At 44.6% G+C, this 17,987-nt stretch overlaps 1 long non-coding RNA gene across 5 annotated transcripts in view; it reads right to left on the minus strand.

Moving 5' to 3' along the window:
* Window positions 1-414: 414 nt before the first annotated feature.
* LOC110555983 (uncharacterized) overlaps window positions 415-17,987 on the minus strand; it is a 28,012-nt gene continuing 10,439 nt past the window's right edge. For 4 of the 5 annotated variants that reach the window (XR_002476857.2, XR_009592405.1, XR_009592404.1 and 1 more), the window contains one exon: window positions 415-1,471. This is a non-coding gene — a long non-coding RNA (uncharacterized LOC110555983). Of the gene's footprint in view, window positions 1,472-16,727; window positions 17,053-17,987 lie in introns of those variants that run through there. The other variant, XR_009592403.1, reaches the window with a different exon arrangement.

Below are 17,987 nucleotides of genomic sequence, written 5' to 3' on the forward strand. Positions count from 1 at the left end.
CACCCTTCCACCAGTAGCTGCACCATCTCTCAAGGGGGGGACAGCAAGCCAGCTCTTCATGAAGACTCGGGGTTTTTCTTTAGGGCTCGGTGCTGGCCTCCTCATGGCCAAGCCTCCTTTCAAAGTTTCAGGACTGCCACCAGTTCAGCACAGGAAGCTCAGCTCTTCCTCCTCTTGGGAGTCTAGAATTTTCCTTAATGTTTCTGGTGATGTTTCAGACAACTTCCACAGGGCCAAGGATGGGCTCCAGCATCTCTCTCCCTCTCCCTCTCTCTCTCTCTCTCTCTCTCTCTCTCTCTCACACACACACACACACACACACACACACACACACAAACACACACACACACACACAAACACACACACACACACACACACACACACACACATACACTGGCCTCTGTGAACAAAGAAGAGCAGGACAGCCATTCTTTAATGGATCTGTTTAGGGGAAGAGATGAAATATGGGGCAGTGTCTCCGACGGCAAAGAGGCAGAGCTGGAGGAAAGGCGGCAGATGTTGTCAAAGCTCCTCTTTCAAGTTCCTGTGCAGTCGGAATCTGCAGATGTATGTTGGCAGGGCTACAGTCAGAGTGAATCGGGAGGCAGGGGTTCACACATCTGGAAAGCATTTGCAGGGGGCAGAGTTCAGGAGTGCTCTGCCTCAGCTGCCTTCCAAGCAGCCTGTCCAAGCAGACTGATGCAGAGTGTGGGGCTGGCTGGTCCCAGAGGAGCCTCTGGGGCCTCAGTCTCAGTGGAAGAGAGAACTGCTCCCTAAGCCAGTGGGTTCTCCTCAGTCTCGGTTCAACCCCATGGAGAAGTTGGAATGATCGTGAGATGAGAGACGGGGCCTGGGGAAAGACTGGAGTAGAGCAGAGAATGCTCTCTAACTGTGAGAAGTCTGGCTTCCAGTCAAGAAACAAAATGTACTTGGACTGAATCCAGAGCATGAGTTAACTTGAGAGCAAAGAACACCATTCAGGGGAGGAGGGGGGAAGGCCACTCCACTGCATAGGAACACCCATGCTCACACCACACTGACTTTTCTCAGAAATCTCTGTACATTTCGCCTTCGTTTATTTCAAGAATGCAAAAGGCCCTCTTTATCTGGAGGGAATTACTTACTCTCTTTGAAGGATTTATGAGGTTCTGCAGAGACAGAAAGAGAGAGAGGATCCCCCCAAAGCCTGGATTATCACCCCACTGCTCTTCACCCTCTTACCCACATGAGATGAGGGCCTGCCTCCCAGAAGGACCAGGTCACCCTGCGGGCTTAGCTTCCCTCAGGGGAAAAGTTTCAGGGTGAAGTCATGTCTCAGTTCAAAGGTCCTGCCATATCCATCATGGGGCTTAGCTGGGGGCCTCATGTTCCTGTGTTTGGTGGTGTGACCTCTCAAGGTGTGATAATGACTTAAAGATGCTGGGGCCTAAACGCATTGGTTCCTGTAGTCCTCAGAGGAATCAGAGTCCATCTGGGGAGAGAACATAGAAAAAAAAAAAAAAGATGAGTTATAAAACACAGCATAAATATATAGTGTATACTGGTCAGGAAATACAATGAGTCTAGACAAATGTCCTCAGAGTCCTTACCCTCAAGCCTGCTGACCTTCCTGCCTTGATGATATCTCACATCCCGTAGTTGCTGAAGCCAGAAACCTGCAAGCCTTCCCCTATCCCCTTCATCACCTGCTCATCCAATATGGCCTATGGATACTATTGTTACTATGACCTTAGCATCTCTTCAATGGGCGGTGCTCGCTTCAGTCCTCCAGCCTTGGTGGGCCTAGTCGACATCAACACTGCTCCAAGCTGGTCGTTCTGCTGTCAGTCTTGCCTCACTACACTGGTTTTCTGAGTCGTCTTTCTAAATTTAAATACGAACAGGTCGCTGTCCTAAAGGGGCAGCTTAGCTCCTCTATAGCTGCAAGGACACGGGTCAGCCGCCCACCCCAGCCCCAGCGTGATAGGCAAAAGCTTTGTGATCTGGTTTGTGTACATTTTCCTCACTTTGACTCAGGTCTGTCCTGGTAAATGTTCAACAACAAGATATCCAGACAGACCACCGCTGCATCTTGTAAAATTGTACACGGACGGCCTCCCACTTCCCAGAAGGAGTTCGCTTTAACTCTCCTGATTATTCCACATCCCTTGTTCATCTGGTCTTTTGCACATCTTTTTCTCTCCAGCAACAAAGATCCTATTCCCATTTCCTCCTAGCCTGGACACCCTTCAAGCCCAAGCTGATCCAGAGCCAACTGGGATAAACGTCAGGCTTTTAAAAGGGGGTTATGTTTCAAAAAGTCCTGAGCAAATTAAGAAAAGAAGCAAGTTTGAAAAGAGCAATAGGAAGAGGCTGTGTCTTCTTTAGACAATTTGAATTTGAAATGAATGTGTGGTCACTAAGCAGCAGACGGGGCGTCAGAGCCTGGGACTGACTGAATTCACCCATATACGTGATGCCACAGCCTGCAGCAGAGCTGTCAATCACATGTCCTATATGCAAAGGAGGTGGGAGACTATTCTTCCCAATAGCCCCACAGTGTATAAGACGCAGGTGCACTGATGCCTTCACGAACAGCTTCCCCACTCCTGAAGTCCATTATGCACGGTAGACACCCCTTATTCTTCACCTTATTCTTCCTGAAGGGATGCTTAATGGAGTTCACAATGGAAACACTTCTGATGAGACGCAGCCCGCTTTCTCGGGGAACTGCCTCAGTGCACTGTAAAGCCTGAGTCGGATGCAGTTGAAGGCATGTCTGAATGAAGCAAACCACCCGTCTAAGTGAAGCTGGCGGAAGCAGTCGACGGGAGCAATGTACATGAAGACGCCTTGAAATGTACAGCACGCTAGGCAAATCTAAGAATATTAGATGTGAAAGAAATCTCACAGCGTCTTACGACTACACATCAAGCCACCCTGGAGGGGCATCTGCTCGTGTGAAGTGTTCTCGCGAACCTGAGAGTTCCCACACCAAGACAATGGCAGAGGACACTCTGGGCATCTCTGGCGGCGCATGAGGTTTAGTTTCCCACCGTTAGTGTGGACCTCTCTAAGTATAACTGATTGATGTTGTACACAAGAAGTCTCAGAGCCTTGATTCAACCCTCCTGAGAACTGACTGGACTAAGGCATCCCCTGGACTCAGCTTTTCTGATCCGCCTGGGATCTGGTGCTGACTTCAAATGCAAAGGAAGCGCTGTGTTTAAATCCAGATGCCAGGGCTCAGCGTGTCTACGGCATGTCTGTGGAAGCCCATGGCTGTCTTTGTGATGTCCAGGGTGCTGTTCTGCACATCATTGAGGAACTACAGTGAGGGCCTTGACAGGACACCTCCATGCACATAAAGTTTGGCTAAGCAAGTAAACAAGAGGATAACGTAGACAAGCATACATGCACGTGCGTGTTCACGCCGACTCTCTCTCTCTCTCTTTCTCTCACTCTCTCTCTCTCTCTCTCTCTCACACACACACACACACACACACCATCCAGAGAGAGAGAGAGAGAGAGACTGCCACTGATGTTCAAAGAGCCTTGAAAGGCCTCCAGCTGCACTCTGAAACCCAGGTGGTGTGTGCCCTGATTGCATAGTAGAAGAGCCTGCAAACACTGGCGAACCAGTGCAATCCAAGAGACTATCACACCTGAGACTTTCTGGGTTTTCTGGGACTTAGTCAGGTCTTAAGGAGTATGTAAGGTTCCAATACTGAATAGCTGCTCCCTTCCTAAACTCCAGCTTCAAAGAGATTAATATAAATCAGCAGTGATGGGCAGGGCACAAGGCTCACAGCAGTCAAACCAGAGTACACAAAGAGCTCGCGGGTGATGGTACCCAAACCTCCAGGGGCCTCTCGTGATAGCCCATGGCTCAGGCCCACTGTCTCCCTGTACTTCTATTTGCCACCTTGTGTGGCCTTTATATGCCACCATTCTGGCCATCACAGAGCTGGAGAAGGGGCGTCTGCTCTCTCATCACCTAATGGCCTTGTCTCCTGCACACCTCCATGGCCATCAGCTCCACAGGACCTTCAGACCCTTTCTCCTTTCCATTATTGTACTGCTGATTCATCCTAGTGTTTCGCCGCCTAACGCCTTCCACGCATGGAGCTGATGGGCTGAGTTACAGACACTATTATTGCCAGATCCTCTTCCTTCATTGTCTAGCAGCCTGTCTCTATTTAAGCCCTAATCCTTTCTGCCATTTTTGACCTAGTTCCCATTACTTTATATTTTTCCATATTAAGTCAAATAAGCCACTTGTCACTCTGCATTTCTCTTATTGGCTCCAGCTCCTCTATTGTGATTCAAATGAATGCCTGATGGGGGTGGGGGGGAAGTCCTCCAAGACAATCCCAAGGACTTAACCACTTTCTCAATTTGTGAACTAGATGGAAAACTTCTTTGGAAAAAAAAAATCACTGGTGTTCTTTAACTAGACAAAGGGGTGGCCTAACTCACTGCTACTCTGCTCTCAGCAACCTTCAAACAGAAGCGTGCATTTAAATACACCGAATATGAGAAACATGCCATTAAGCCCTTCCTTGACAACTGCTAAGTAAACCCATTCCTCAGGGCTGAATAGCAATGGGTGAATAGGTTGTTAGATAAGATAGACTGAGAAGAAATTGAGCAAGAGAAGGGATGTGAGCCATCAAGAGCCCAACAGTAATAGTGAAACCACTCATCTGCCACAAGGTTCTTCCTCCCTTCCTGCCTTCGGCCCCAGAGAACTAACTCAACATGTGACTGAAAACACCAAAAGGTACCACTTTGGAAAATATTATTTCTTGAAACGTGTGTGGCATGATCAGGAGTCCAAAAAAATGATGCTTTTAGGGGTAAATGACCTGAAGGCTTGTCCCTGCCCCTTCCAGGGCCTGCTTGAGAATGAATCACTTGTACTGTGTTTGTTTCACAAATACTTTGAAACAAGCCAAGCTTTTAAAGGGTCCCGGAGTGGCTTTGATTTGCTGGAGCGTGTTTATCTGTCCCATAGGGAACATTTGGACTACTGAGAAGTGTTTTCAGGTGTCAGGCCCGGTCTCTATTTCCCCTCAAAATCGAGCCATTGCGCTGCTGTCCAGCTGAAACTGAGCAGCATGGGAGGCTTTCCAGGATCACCCCCAAGAGCGGTGGTGTCGGGGTCACCTTGTAATTCCACCAAAGTGGTAAGTGCTGTGCAATCCAGAGACACCGGCTGATGCAGGTGAGAAATAAGAAAGGCTCTACCAGTTTTGATCCCTGACAGAGGAGAAATGGTAGTTATTTTTCCAACCCTCGCTGAATTTTTTGATTCAATCCAAAGAGGATTTTCATTATCTATCAAATAGCAACAGTAACAGTAATAGAGATAGCAAAAACTTGGTGTGCATTTTTATGCACTATATCAACGCAGCCGTCTGACAGATGGTTATCATTATTGCATACATTTATAGGTGAAAGCCTTTGGTTGTATGAATAGCCTATTTGGTACTAGACAACGTAGGAGGGCCAGAATGAACGCAGGTCAACCCCAATCCAAGCCTACATTTGCGATAGAATTTTCTCAATTAGATACAGAAAAATGGAGGTCAAACACCTATGTCCATACTTAGAGAAAAACGACAAGACTTCTCTAGCCATGTGCTCCACATATATCTACAACTAAGAGCAAGAGGGATATGGAGAGCATCCCTAATGTGCTATTGTGTAAACACTGTGTTTCCCTTTGAAATGTGCTCTGGCAATCTCTTTGCAGCAATTAATGTCTTCCTACTATATCATATTTAATATTTCATGGTAATTCCTACACCAGAATGTTTGGAAGCCTTCCTTAAAGATGATGGGTCTTAAGCTAGAATAAAATGTACTTTAAAGGCTGAATTCTTAGATACAGTTCTCACATGTTACCACTGAGGCATAAATATGAATTGTCATTGTATTAAAATGTTCTTTTTACCACACCATTTGGGCACTAGCATCTTATCATCTTTGTCCACTGAAAAGAGAAATTAACAAGATTCCACTGGTGCGGACTGGGCAGATGCCTCAGTCTGCAAAGGGGTTGCCTTGCAAGCTTAAGGGCCTGAGTTCGATTCCCAGAACTCATGGTTAAAAAAAAAAAAAAAAAAAGGCAGAATGTAGCAGCATGCACTTGTAATCCTGGGGCTGAGGAGGCAGAAACCAGTAGATTCCTGGAACTCACTGGCCAGCATAACTGGACTGGCTGGCCATGAACCAATCAGAGGCCCTGTCTCGGCAACCAAGGTGGAGACGACTCATGAGGTGTGACACTCAGGGTTATCCTCTCACATACAGGTGCCTGTGGACCCACACACGTGAACATGCACACATACAGGAGACATAATGATCCCAGCGGTGTTTTATTTGCTCTCCCTTTTTTATTTTCCTGACAGAATACTTATCATAAATCCCTCTCAGGACCCTCTGGAGCCCTGGATGGCCTCAAAATCATCATTCCCCCCCCCCCCGAACCTCTCAACTGTGGAGGGCAACAGGCGGGGGCCACCTCACCCAGCACCACAGTTTATTTTCCTGTCAGGGCTTGTCACATAATACTTATTTTCTAGAACAAGGTGTCATATATTTCTCCCCTCATTTTCATTTGCTTTTACGTTTTTAATTGCAGATAATTTAAGCTTTTTCTTTCCTCTACTGGTTTTTGGTACTGGCATCATATTTAAAAGCAAGCTCTCTTCGTTCTATATTTTTCTCTAACATAAGGTATACTTTATTTGTTAAAGTTTATTAAGGCACCTGTCACAACTACTAAATGCCATATTTTCAAAACATTCTGTCAATTCAAAACACATTAACAACCACTTCCATCTTCTATGGGAGTTGTGTGTTCGCTGGTGTTTGCTCCTGCACTTGTTCCTGCTCTATGCCACAGACTTTTCTTCTGAGTTCAGCATGACTGCTCTCAGTTTCAATTTCTATAATTTTATAAGCCAGAGGAACTTTTTTCCTTCATTACCATCAACTGTATATGGACGTGAATGCATTTAAGAATCATTCTGGCAGTTTCCCCACACACACGCTCCAAATGGGATTACATTTAGAACAACTGAAAAAACTGACTGCTTTATGGTTTCAGCAAATTCTTCCTTCCAGGAGAAGTAAGTTGTGCCTGGCTTTCTTCGATTTCTCTCTTCTTGTGTGTTATAATGTCTGCTACTACGTAAGTGGGATCTTCTTACTACATTGACCTGAAACTTAGATTTGTGGAAGACAGAATCCTGCTTTCCAGGGCATTGGGAGGCCGTTCATTTCATCTGTAGTGGGGTGTCACAGATTCTGTCACTCACCCCTGCACAGCGTGACCATCAGCCCTAACACCACCCTGCTGTAGGCACAGCACCTTCCCCCATGGCTACTGCTCTTCTTGTAGCTTCCTAATGCATCCCCCCAGTTTCACAGTCGCTCTTTTAGTCCATTATGTGAGTTTCACAAATGACCAAATCATATTAGATCCCCTACTTAAAATCCCTTCAGGGATTCCCCATGATCCCCTGACTAACGAGGGCTCCACAAGATCCGACTCGCTGTATTTTTCCAGCCACCTCCTTCCTGTCTCCCCTCACACTATGGAGTCTCCCCCATCATGCCATTTTTCATTTCATCACTATCTTCTCACAGCTTAAACATACGCCGCGCCCTCCATGGAGAGACTCTTCTTCCAACTCATTTATCCCCTTTACCATCCCAAGCTCACAGTCAAGGTTGTCTGTTCAGCAAAGCCATCTCTGACCTCCATATTTTGTTAAAATAGTCATCATAAAGTGTATTTATTTATCCATAGGCTGATTTGTATGGCATCTCCCCTGAGCCTTTCTTCTCCCCTCCTTTACCTTAAAGGCAAAGTTTCAAAACTTTTTTTTTTTTTTAATTTTTGGTTTTTTGAGACAGAGTTTCTCTGTGTGGTCTTGGCTGTCCGGAACTTGCTTTGTAGACCAGACTGGCCTCAAACTCAGAGATCCACCTGCCTCTGCCTCTTAGAGTACTGGAATTACAGGTGTGCAAGACCAGGCCCAGCTAATACCTTTTATTTTATACAACATTGAATTGCCAAAGACTACCAGAGTGACGCCATATGCAATGCAAAGCTGCAGCATAAAGAAATCAGCACACAACTTTGATCCTCTGACTTGTCAGGTGCATTGGTTGGTGGGAGCAGTCACACGACAGGCAGAGCCATGTTTGCATCTCAGCCCTCGTCATTATTGGAGTCCTTGAGAAAAGCACTCAGGGTCCTAGAGCATCACTCTCTCTAACCATGAAACACTGTGGTTTGTAACAGCATCATAAGGCTGGCTTGGGCATGAAATGAGAAAACCTATACAAAGCAGAAGCAGAAGCCTATGCGCATAGTAGGTACTCAAGGCACATTACTTCTTCTCTCTCTGAGCTATTTTTGGTCACTAACCAACATCTTTATTTTTTAAGATGTATTTATTTGTTTATTTATACAATATTCTGTCTGTGTTTGTGCCTGCAGGCAGGAAGAAGGCACCACATCTCATTATAGATAGTTATGAGTCACCATGTCATTGCTGGGAATTAGAACTCAGGACCTTTGGAAGAACAGCCAGTGTTCTTAACCTCGGAGCCATCTCTCCAGCCCACCAGCATCTTTATTTATGTTGCCTTTTACAACTAGAGAGCTTGGAATTTGGTGCCCAGAAAACTTTATTATTAGATTAAAAGTTCAAATTAGGAGACTAAAGAGGTTGCTCAATGGGTAAAGAAAGGACTTGCTAAAAAACTATGAGGATATGAGGACCAGAGCTCAGATTCCCAGCACCCATCTAAATGCCAAGGAGACATAATGGCCCTGTAATACTAACTCTGGGGAGAAAGAGACAAGGGCCCCCAGAGCAACCTGGAAAGCTACATTAACTGAATTGGTGGGCTCTGGGTTCAAGTAAGAGATTGCCTCAATACTTAATGTGAAGAGTGATCAAGACAGACACCAAAGCTCAACTTCTGGCACACACACACAAAAGTGCACCCTCATACATATTATAACACAGTGGTTCTCAACCTTCCTATGCTGTGACCCTTAAATATCACTCCTCGTGTTGTGGTGACCCCAGTCATAAAATTGTTTTTTTTTTTGCTAACTCATAACTATAATTTGCTACTGTTATGAATTGTAATATAAATATCTGGTATGTGGAAGATCTGATATGTGACCCCTCTGAACGAGTCGTTAGCCCTTCAAAGGGGTCACAAGCCACAGGTTGAGAACCACTGCTGTATGTAACTGCTAATCTTGGATGTCACCTTAGCACCACTAGAGAAGAACCCTCAGTTACGGAATTACCTCAATTGGCTTGGCCTGCGGGCATGTCTGTGAGGCATTTTCTTGATTACTAACTGAAGCAGGCAGGCCCAGACCATCATAGATGGTAAGATCTCTAGGCAGGTGGGCCTGGGCTCTAGAAAAAAGGTAGCTGAGCATGTGCCTAGCATCCAGCCAGCAAATAAGGCCTCCTCCATGGTCTCTGCTTCAGCTCCTTCCCTGGGATTCCTGATTTTGCTTCCTAATGAAGCCTTTCCTCCCCAGTTCAGTGTTTCATCACTGCAACAACAATGCAAACTAGAACACACAAGCAGACATGCAATCACACACGGACACCACTTATTACACGTTTTTAAAGGTTCAAATTAGATGCAAAACAGGAAGTGATGCCAATGGACAGAATAAACATCTCAAACACATTTTTCCCCATCTTAAAACACGAAATCCAAGACAAGGATAATTTAACAAGTCAACAAGTCGAAACTGTCATGATGCTACAAATCAACTTACTATTGGTGTGGGATCTTAGCATTGCTTTGGATGAAGCACTCACTGTCACATGACTCATTGAAATTATAAAAGAGACCATTGAGCATAATCCCTAGAGGAAGATGTGAAGTTCAAATAAATCAATGGTTGTGGTATCCTAGAGCAATCTTATCCTATTTCCATGAACACTCCTACATCAGGGGAATTATACAAGGCCTGAATTATATGCAAGTCTTCAAAGCCTGACACAGTAAAGTGGTTTGTTCTTTAAAAAAAAGAAATGAAGGAAATTAATATTTTGACCTTGACTGTCAAAACACTGCTATTGATTATTCTAAACTTTCCTTTGAAGTATACAATTGGGAAGCCATCTCATTTTAAATCTCTGTTAGTAATGCATGTAAAGTTTTAAGGTCAGACACAACTTTTTCCTCTTGTTCGAAGGGACAGACTGATCACCAAAAGAATAGCACTCTTGTACAAGTCTCAGAACCACAAGTGGTCCAAGTTAGGAACAAGGTCCATCCACTCTGCTTGAAACACTATTGGGAAAGCAGCAGGCACAAAAGTCCAGGTCACCTCTGTCCTGGAGAAGGTGCATGTGCTCACACACCTGCTTGCTTGTTCTTCAGACAGACTGGCACAGATTGGCAGTACACATTTTCTGAAAATGTGCAGGGGTAGAGCCAGCTCCCCCCAGGAGGAATTAGTACCATGCAAGGGCAGAGACTGGGAGTCGGGTGTCCGGAGTAGATGCTTAGTTTGAATCTCTCTTCCTCACTTTGCCAGTTGTGTGAACGTGGAAGCAACTTTGCTCTTCTGTTCCTTGAGCTTCTTGTCTACAAACTGGCATAGTAATAGCTATGCAGAGCAAGAAGTACTGAATGTGAGCTGTTGGCATGAGTGTGGCCATATTAAAAACCCTAATGTCCCAGCCCCAGGGTGACAAAGCCTTCCCAAGTTCCCAGAGCAAATGTTGGCAGTGTGTGCTGAAAATGTCCACCACAGTTTTCTCCTTCCAGAAGTTCACAGCCTAAAGACAGTTCTGCCTCCAGAGACTGCTCCTACAGAGATTAGCTAAACCTGCCTCCTTGTTCAGCTGTAAGAAATAACCCTGGCTCCTTGTTCAACTGTGTGCAGTAAACACACTGAGCTTCTAGCGTGCGGCAGTTTCTGCATCCAGAAGCCCAGGCAACAGCGGATTTTCGTTAGATCAGTCCCGGGAACCATGCAGAGCACGGCAAATGACAGCTACTATATCACAGCTTGTCATGAGGACCGGTGTGTTAAGATTTGAAAGCGGGGCTGCAGAGATGGCTCAGAGGTTAAGAGCACTGGCTGCCCTTCCAAAGGTCCTGAGCTCAATTCCCAGCAAACACATGGTAGCTCACAACCATCTATAATGAGATCTGGTGCCCTCTTCTGGCTCAGGCACACATGTGGGTAGAAGACTGCATAAATAAGTAAATCTGTTTGTTTGTTTGTTTGTTTGTTTGTTTTTAAGATTTGAAAGAAATTCAAAAAGGCTTAATAAAAACCTTTATAAAGTTTAGCGATTCAGGGCAGAGTGCCGGTGTTTTTGCTTCATGAACTTCTGTCCCATGTTTGAAGGGATGAGATTAATCTCTCTACTCTCAGTAGTGGTGATGACAGACAGGGATCTTTTATGTCTTTATCTCCTGAAGTAGAAGATTCTCAGTCATCCACTCCCATTTCTCAATTAAAAAAAAAAACAAAAAACAAAAAAACAAAGGCATTGGGCATATCTATCAGGGCCCTGTTACAACTGTTACAACTGGAGACATAGAACTGTTACAACTGGAGACAGACAGACAGACTGTTCTTTTCCATGCATGTCTGTAGATTAGACCAAACTCTGGCCCAAAAGAGCAAGAAAATAAATTTTGTGGTACTTAACATATTCGTGCATTTTCTCTCCTTGCCATCATCTCATAAGTTATACAGAATGATAGTTATCGTTAGTATAATGCAGTTATCGTTCCTTAAATAAGATAACAGCACAGCATGAGCAAGGCTTGAAGCAGGGGCTCGTTCTGAAAATAAGTTTTGGTGTACCCCGTGAGAACCCAGCAGAGAGGACAATGAAACAACCCGCTGAATGTCATATTCTACGGTGGCTTAGAATGATTTTTAAACCACAGCAAAGGATGGCTAATTCTTCTGGAATAATCTAAGAGCAGAGTTTTGGTTTTTTTTTTAACCTTTGGGTAGTGAAAATGTTGGAACTGTAATTTGTTCAACGCTGTCATTGTTTGTTGCTTATTTTATCTGCATATTGCACATTCCGAGATTTGTTTCAAAAACTAAGCTCCAATTCCTCCGACAGAATACTCTGCAGCCAAGAGACTTAGCTTTAAGCCCTTTTGTTCTCTGACTGTTGGCATGGGGAAGCGTCCTGACAAAATTCGGAGTTCAGTATCAGTGAGTGTGCTCAGTATGCAGGCTCTTCAGGGAAGAAAAGGAGAAGTGGCCTTGGGCCCTCCTGCCTGAGGACCTTCTGTCAGTCCACCCTGAACACCCAGCCAGGTCCAGGCCAAGTAAAAATAATTCCTTATCTATCATAGTATCTATATTTATAGAGCACTTCAACTTAAATGCACCATTTCAGAATTCACGTAATGATTTTTCTTGTCCAAAATTTACTGAAGTGTTTTGCAATTATTTAAGAAACTGATACAATAATCTCCATAGGAGGCATCAATATATAATGTAAGCCTTTGGCTCTTCTGCTTTAGAGACATTGTGGACTTATCCTATGTGATTGATGTAGGAAACTATGTTTAAAAAACAAAATAGACCACATTTATACGCAGACACAACGCTGGGAAGGCACAGAAAAGCAATTTAAGACTTATTTTCCCTCATGTAAGTCCTGAGTCAGCCAAAAAATAAATAAATAATAAATAATCCTGGTTAAAGTTCAGTTCAGAGGATAGAACTGAATTAATCAGTATGCCAGCAACAATAAAAAGAATAATAACCAAGTGATGACTTACGCTAGCACAAGGCCGTGATATTTTCATGACATTAGAATTCACATTTGTTACCATTGCTAGGACTCACCCAGCATACAGCCAGCAGAGCACCTAGTCCAAGCTGGGTAAATAATCATTAGTGATGGCGATTGGGTTGGCAAGGCGTTCCACTGTGTCTGTGTCATCCAGTTGAGCTCCCCATGAAATTTCACCGTGATTACATCTTTTGTGGACAGCTTCTGGCCCTCTGAGGAGGCTCTGATGGTACCTAAGGAAACTCAGTCTGTTCCAGGGTTCCGGTTGACCCTGAACACAGGAGAATTTTTCATAAGGCAGTCAGTACTACTTGGCTCTGTTATTTGTGAAGCCTCTGAGTCACAATTTAAACCTGGTTCATCTCCAGAAATGATCTTCAAAGGTAGATCTCTTCTGGCAGTCATGGAGCTTAGAAGAAGCTCACTAACACCTCAAAGGATGGGTTAAGGGTGAGGGTTCCCTAAGGAAAATGAAGACTTGTACTGTAGGGACCGGAAGGAGCCCTGAGGGAGTTAAGTCCTGAGTGAATTCAGGACAACCTGTGTCCATGTTGACAGGAGCACAGCCATGTCAAGGAGCCCAGGCTGAGACCCACTGGAAAAGCGGCAAAGCCTCACCCCGCAGTGCCCACCCCGGGGAGGCTCAGAGAGAATGGCAGTTGCGCCTTTCCTTGTGGTCTGAGTGCACATCTGGACAGTGTGTGCAGAAAATGGCCGCCATGACTGTCTCCCCCAGAGATAGTCACTGCCTGGAGACTGCTCCCCTCAAGAGACTGCTCCTAATGAAATTAGCTAAACCTGTCTCTGCGGTCCAGCGGCATGCCATAAGCCTGGCCTCCTTGTTTGCCTGTAGGAAATAACCCCAGCTCCTTATTGGGCTGTATGCAGTGACCCCTGCCTCTCTGTTCAAAGAGGTCAGTTTTACAGTTGGATTTAGTTTAGCTTGCGCCTGGGTCCAAGTCATCGAAGTCTGAACTGAGACAGCTGTGAACTTAGGACACCTCTGAAGTCCTAAGGTAAACTCGCATCAGGCTTCCATCCTGACCTACACCGCCTAGCTCTCCCATTACGTACTTGGCCTTCACCATGGTACATGTATTGAAGCAGACAGTTTCATCTTCTTTATGGAATAAACTTGTTAGAAAAGTAAGTTTTTGCTGCATATGTACCTTGAGGGTGGCCTGGAACCCGCCTCTTAAGTTTGTGTAGATCTCCTAGTAAGTACCTACTTGCTTATTTATAATGCAAAGAATGTATACTAGTGCCTGAGATCCAAAAGTTCTTAGTTTGATTCTGGATTCTGCAGTCACCCTAAATTCCTCTCTCTCTCTCTCTCTCTCTCTCTCTCTCTCTCTCTCTCTCTCTCTCTCTTTCTTTGTTATTCTCCATACTGGAGAGAGTGAACCTCATGAAAGGAAATGGAAGAGGCTTTCTCCACAAGAGATTACCCAAGACTACAGAATCTTGGCAACCCTTCACTGTCAACAGGAAAAAAAAATCTTTTTTAAAGGAGAAAATGATATACATACAGAAAGAAATTATCAACTGATTAAACGCCAAGATAAGATACGGGACTCTTCAGTCTCACTAACAAACCAACTGCTCTGCGCTGCTCTTTTACAGGCCTTTTAATGTTCCTTAAAGGGAGACTTCTAAGGTTTCTAAAATAGATTGTTTGGGCCTCAGCCCAAATCCACAAAGTCCTCTCTTGTAGCTCCCACTTCTCAAGGCAAGCCTGTGGGGTTCAAGGCCTGGCAGCAGGATGTGAGCCTGACAGAGAAAATCAGCATGTGCTGCACAGCCCACACTGAGGAATGTCTGTGGACACAGAGATTCGAGCAGGTGCCTGTCTTCGCCTCCTGCGGTGTCCTGGAGCTGGGTTGCTCAAGCAAAGCCACCCCTCGTCTTAGCGGCAGCAAACCATTAGCCAAATAAGCAAAAGACAGTGGCACCTTTGGGGTGAGCAGGGAGCTCGTCTGAAGATAACGTGAACGGGACGAATAGGCTAAGCTATGAAGAACACCCTTGAGTCCCTCATGCAAAGGAGCCTCGAGGCTTGCTGTTAGAACCAGGTCTTCCAAGCGAGCTCTCTAGTCAGTATTCATGGCTCCTTTGAACAAAGAGGCAGGGGTTACTGCATACAGCCCAATAAGGAGCTGGGGTTATTACCTACAGGCAAACAAGGAGGCCAGGCTTATGGCATACAGCTGGACCACGGAGACAAGTTTAGCTAATTTCAGTAGGAGCAGTCTCTTCAGGGGAACAGTCTCCAGGCAGTCACTATCTCTGGGGGAGAAAGTCATGGCGGCCATTTCCTTTAATAAATGCATTGGGCATGGTAGCACACACCTGTAACACAAGCACCAAAAAGGCCAAAGCAGGAGGAACAGGAGTTTGGGGACAACCTGAGCTCCATAGACACACTGCAGTAATTGGTTTTTAAAAAGTTCTCAAATGCTCTCCTAAATTTTGTTGGTTTGAGAAGCTATTTGGATTTGGATTTTCTGGATTCTGTTATTTGTTTTTGAGGCCAGGACCTACTGTGTAGCCCAGGATGGCCTTCAACTCACAGCAGTCTTCCTGCTTCAGCCTCATGAGAGCTGGGATTATGCTTGACCTCACCACTTCTAGAATGACTCCAGATTCCTAGTGAGAGAATCAGATTATTTGCATTTTTTTTTCAAATCAAGTTAGAAATTTGGTTCTTTTGTGATGGATTGCTCAAGAATCAAGAATCTAGAGTAACTCATCTTTGCAGATATCCTATCTTTTTTTATTCTAATCACCATAGGACACATGGGACCTTAATTTTTTTTTAACATTTTAAGTATAATAGGATGAATTGTCCAAACAGATTACTTAAATCCCCAATGGACTGTGGGAGTGTGCATATACAAAAGAAACATGTATAGCAGAAATAGCTGCTACCTTGCTCCAATGTAAGCCAGAAGAGATTGCAAACCTTACCTCCTTCACATGCCCTCTCCTCCCCCCCCTCTCTCTCACACACACACACACACACACACACACATCTTTTTTCCACATACTTTTCCAATCAGATACAAAGGGATCTCCGCAGGCTAATAGTCACTAGTATAAATATAATTCAGCTAAGAAGTCTAATAACAAATACGCAGTTCTGTTGACTACTTCAAAACAATTCATAGTAGTAGTGATAGCTGTTTCTATTGCTGTGGGCTCAGATTTGTCTTACATGTTGGGTATCTCAACAAGGCACAGTCCTCTGAGGTTCATATTTTAATTAGCATCTTTTTCCCCCAAGTAGGGACTGGTTAATTTTTATATCGTGACTTGTATTTACAGCTGGAGCAATGCCTCTGTAATTGAGTCACACAGGAGTCATCACAGCCACAGTTCTCATCAGCAACCTCTGCGGCTTCCCCCAGCTGTAGCAAAAGCCAGGGACTGTCCCCAGGTCTCTTTCTGGGTAGATGATGGGAAAATATGACAGCTTGGGTTACAAAGCGATGAGAATTACATAAAAGGAGGAGGAAAGAGATACACATGCCCTCAGGGTAGAGAGAACATGCTTGGAATTCTGGAGGCCCTGGGTTCAAGCCTAGCTCAAAGTCAGATATGGTGGTGCTGGCCCGGAGTCCCAGCCACTCAGCAGGCTGAATCCTGAGGATCATTTAACCAAACGAACTCAAGACCAGCCCAAGCAACAGAGAGAGACCGTATCACATAGCAACAACAAAATACTTCAGGCTTAAATACACACACACACACACACACAGCTACAAATGTTCACACACATGCTCACTCACAGACTCACATTGCTCTATAGATGGCCCAGGTCTCTTTCCTTTTCTTCTTCAAAGTAGTCCACTATATTTTATAAGATTTTTATCTAAATACAAATTGCAAAGTACAGGCATTTACCTTCAGCATCCCTGAATTTGTGTCTCTAGAGTAACTTCAAGGCCCTGTGGCACGCAATATCTGAAGTGGTGCCAGGTGAGTTAGTTCTTGGGACCTCGTGGTAGGAATGGAGATTTCCTGATCTTGGAAGCTCCTCTGGGGAATGAGGTAAGCAATGCAAAGTCCTAGGCATCTCTGCCTGTTCCGCTGGCTCGCTTTCCACTCCTGCCTTCAGGAACAAGATTATCTGAACCCAATGAATCAACGCCCCGTCTTCGATGTACAAACTTGTGAAATAGCAGCTTTTCATCTCGCTGTCAGTAAATGGATACCGTATGCACGTACGGAACACTCAAGCACGAATACCGTCTCTGGTAATAAGAGTGGGACTGACATCAGGGAGTCACATAATAGACAACACGTCTAAAGGACAGAACTATTTTCCACAGAGTATTAATTTACCAACTTCCTACACGCCAATTTCCCAAAGCAGCCGAGAACATCTGCGACCCACAGGCTTCATGTTTCCCTTAATGGGGCACTAATTGTTTTCAAATAAATGTCCCCAGTGTGCAAGCTCCCTGAGTAGAATAGAAGAGGGTTGGGGACTGGTAAGCCTACCCTATCATTCTGATGTCTAAAATGTCACACTTTAAAAGATGCCAGGAAGATGAAGTGCATTTAATAGTCAATGTAAATTTTTAACAAGTGTTAAAAGTTCCTGTTTGAATTACGAAAGCCTCAATTATGGAACTTCTGCCCCACCCCCACAAAAACAATTACCACTCCCTATAGCATTGCTCCTTAAAATGGTTACAGCCACACTCCACACGCGTACACCACGCTAACACAGGCATTACTGGTGCATGCATCCCCCAGCTCTGCTCTTGACACAAAGTATTTTCTGCACGAAAGGCTCTTATTTTCCTCATTGGTGTCTTGGTTGGAGCTTTAAAATGAGGTGTTTTAATAGCGCCACCTTGTGGTGGTGGGCCATATCACGTTTATTCCACCAGCAAAACGGCAGCGTCCTTTTCCAAGTTCTGGCTTTTTTGAGATTTTGTTTTGCCTTTGTTATTGTTGTTGTCTCTTTTTCTTCCGGTCCATATTCAAGAGACATTCTTTGCTATTAGTGCTACTGGGAATAATTATTTAATTCAAACAAAATCAATTATTTAAAAAAAAATTACCAAAAAATAATTAGTCTTAATGTAAGAACAGAAGCACCTGTACATCTAGTAATGCCCCTCATCCAGCGACTGGGGTGAAGGGGCAGGTTAG

The sequence above is a fragment of the Meriones unguiculatus genome, chromosome 6 (genome assembly GCF_030254825.1).
Source record: "Meriones unguiculatus strain TT.TT164.6M chromosome 6, Bangor_MerUng_6.1, whole genome shotgun sequence".
NCBI classification, from domain to species: Eukaryota; Metazoa; Chordata; class Mammalia; order Rodentia; family Muridae; genus Meriones; species Meriones unguiculatus.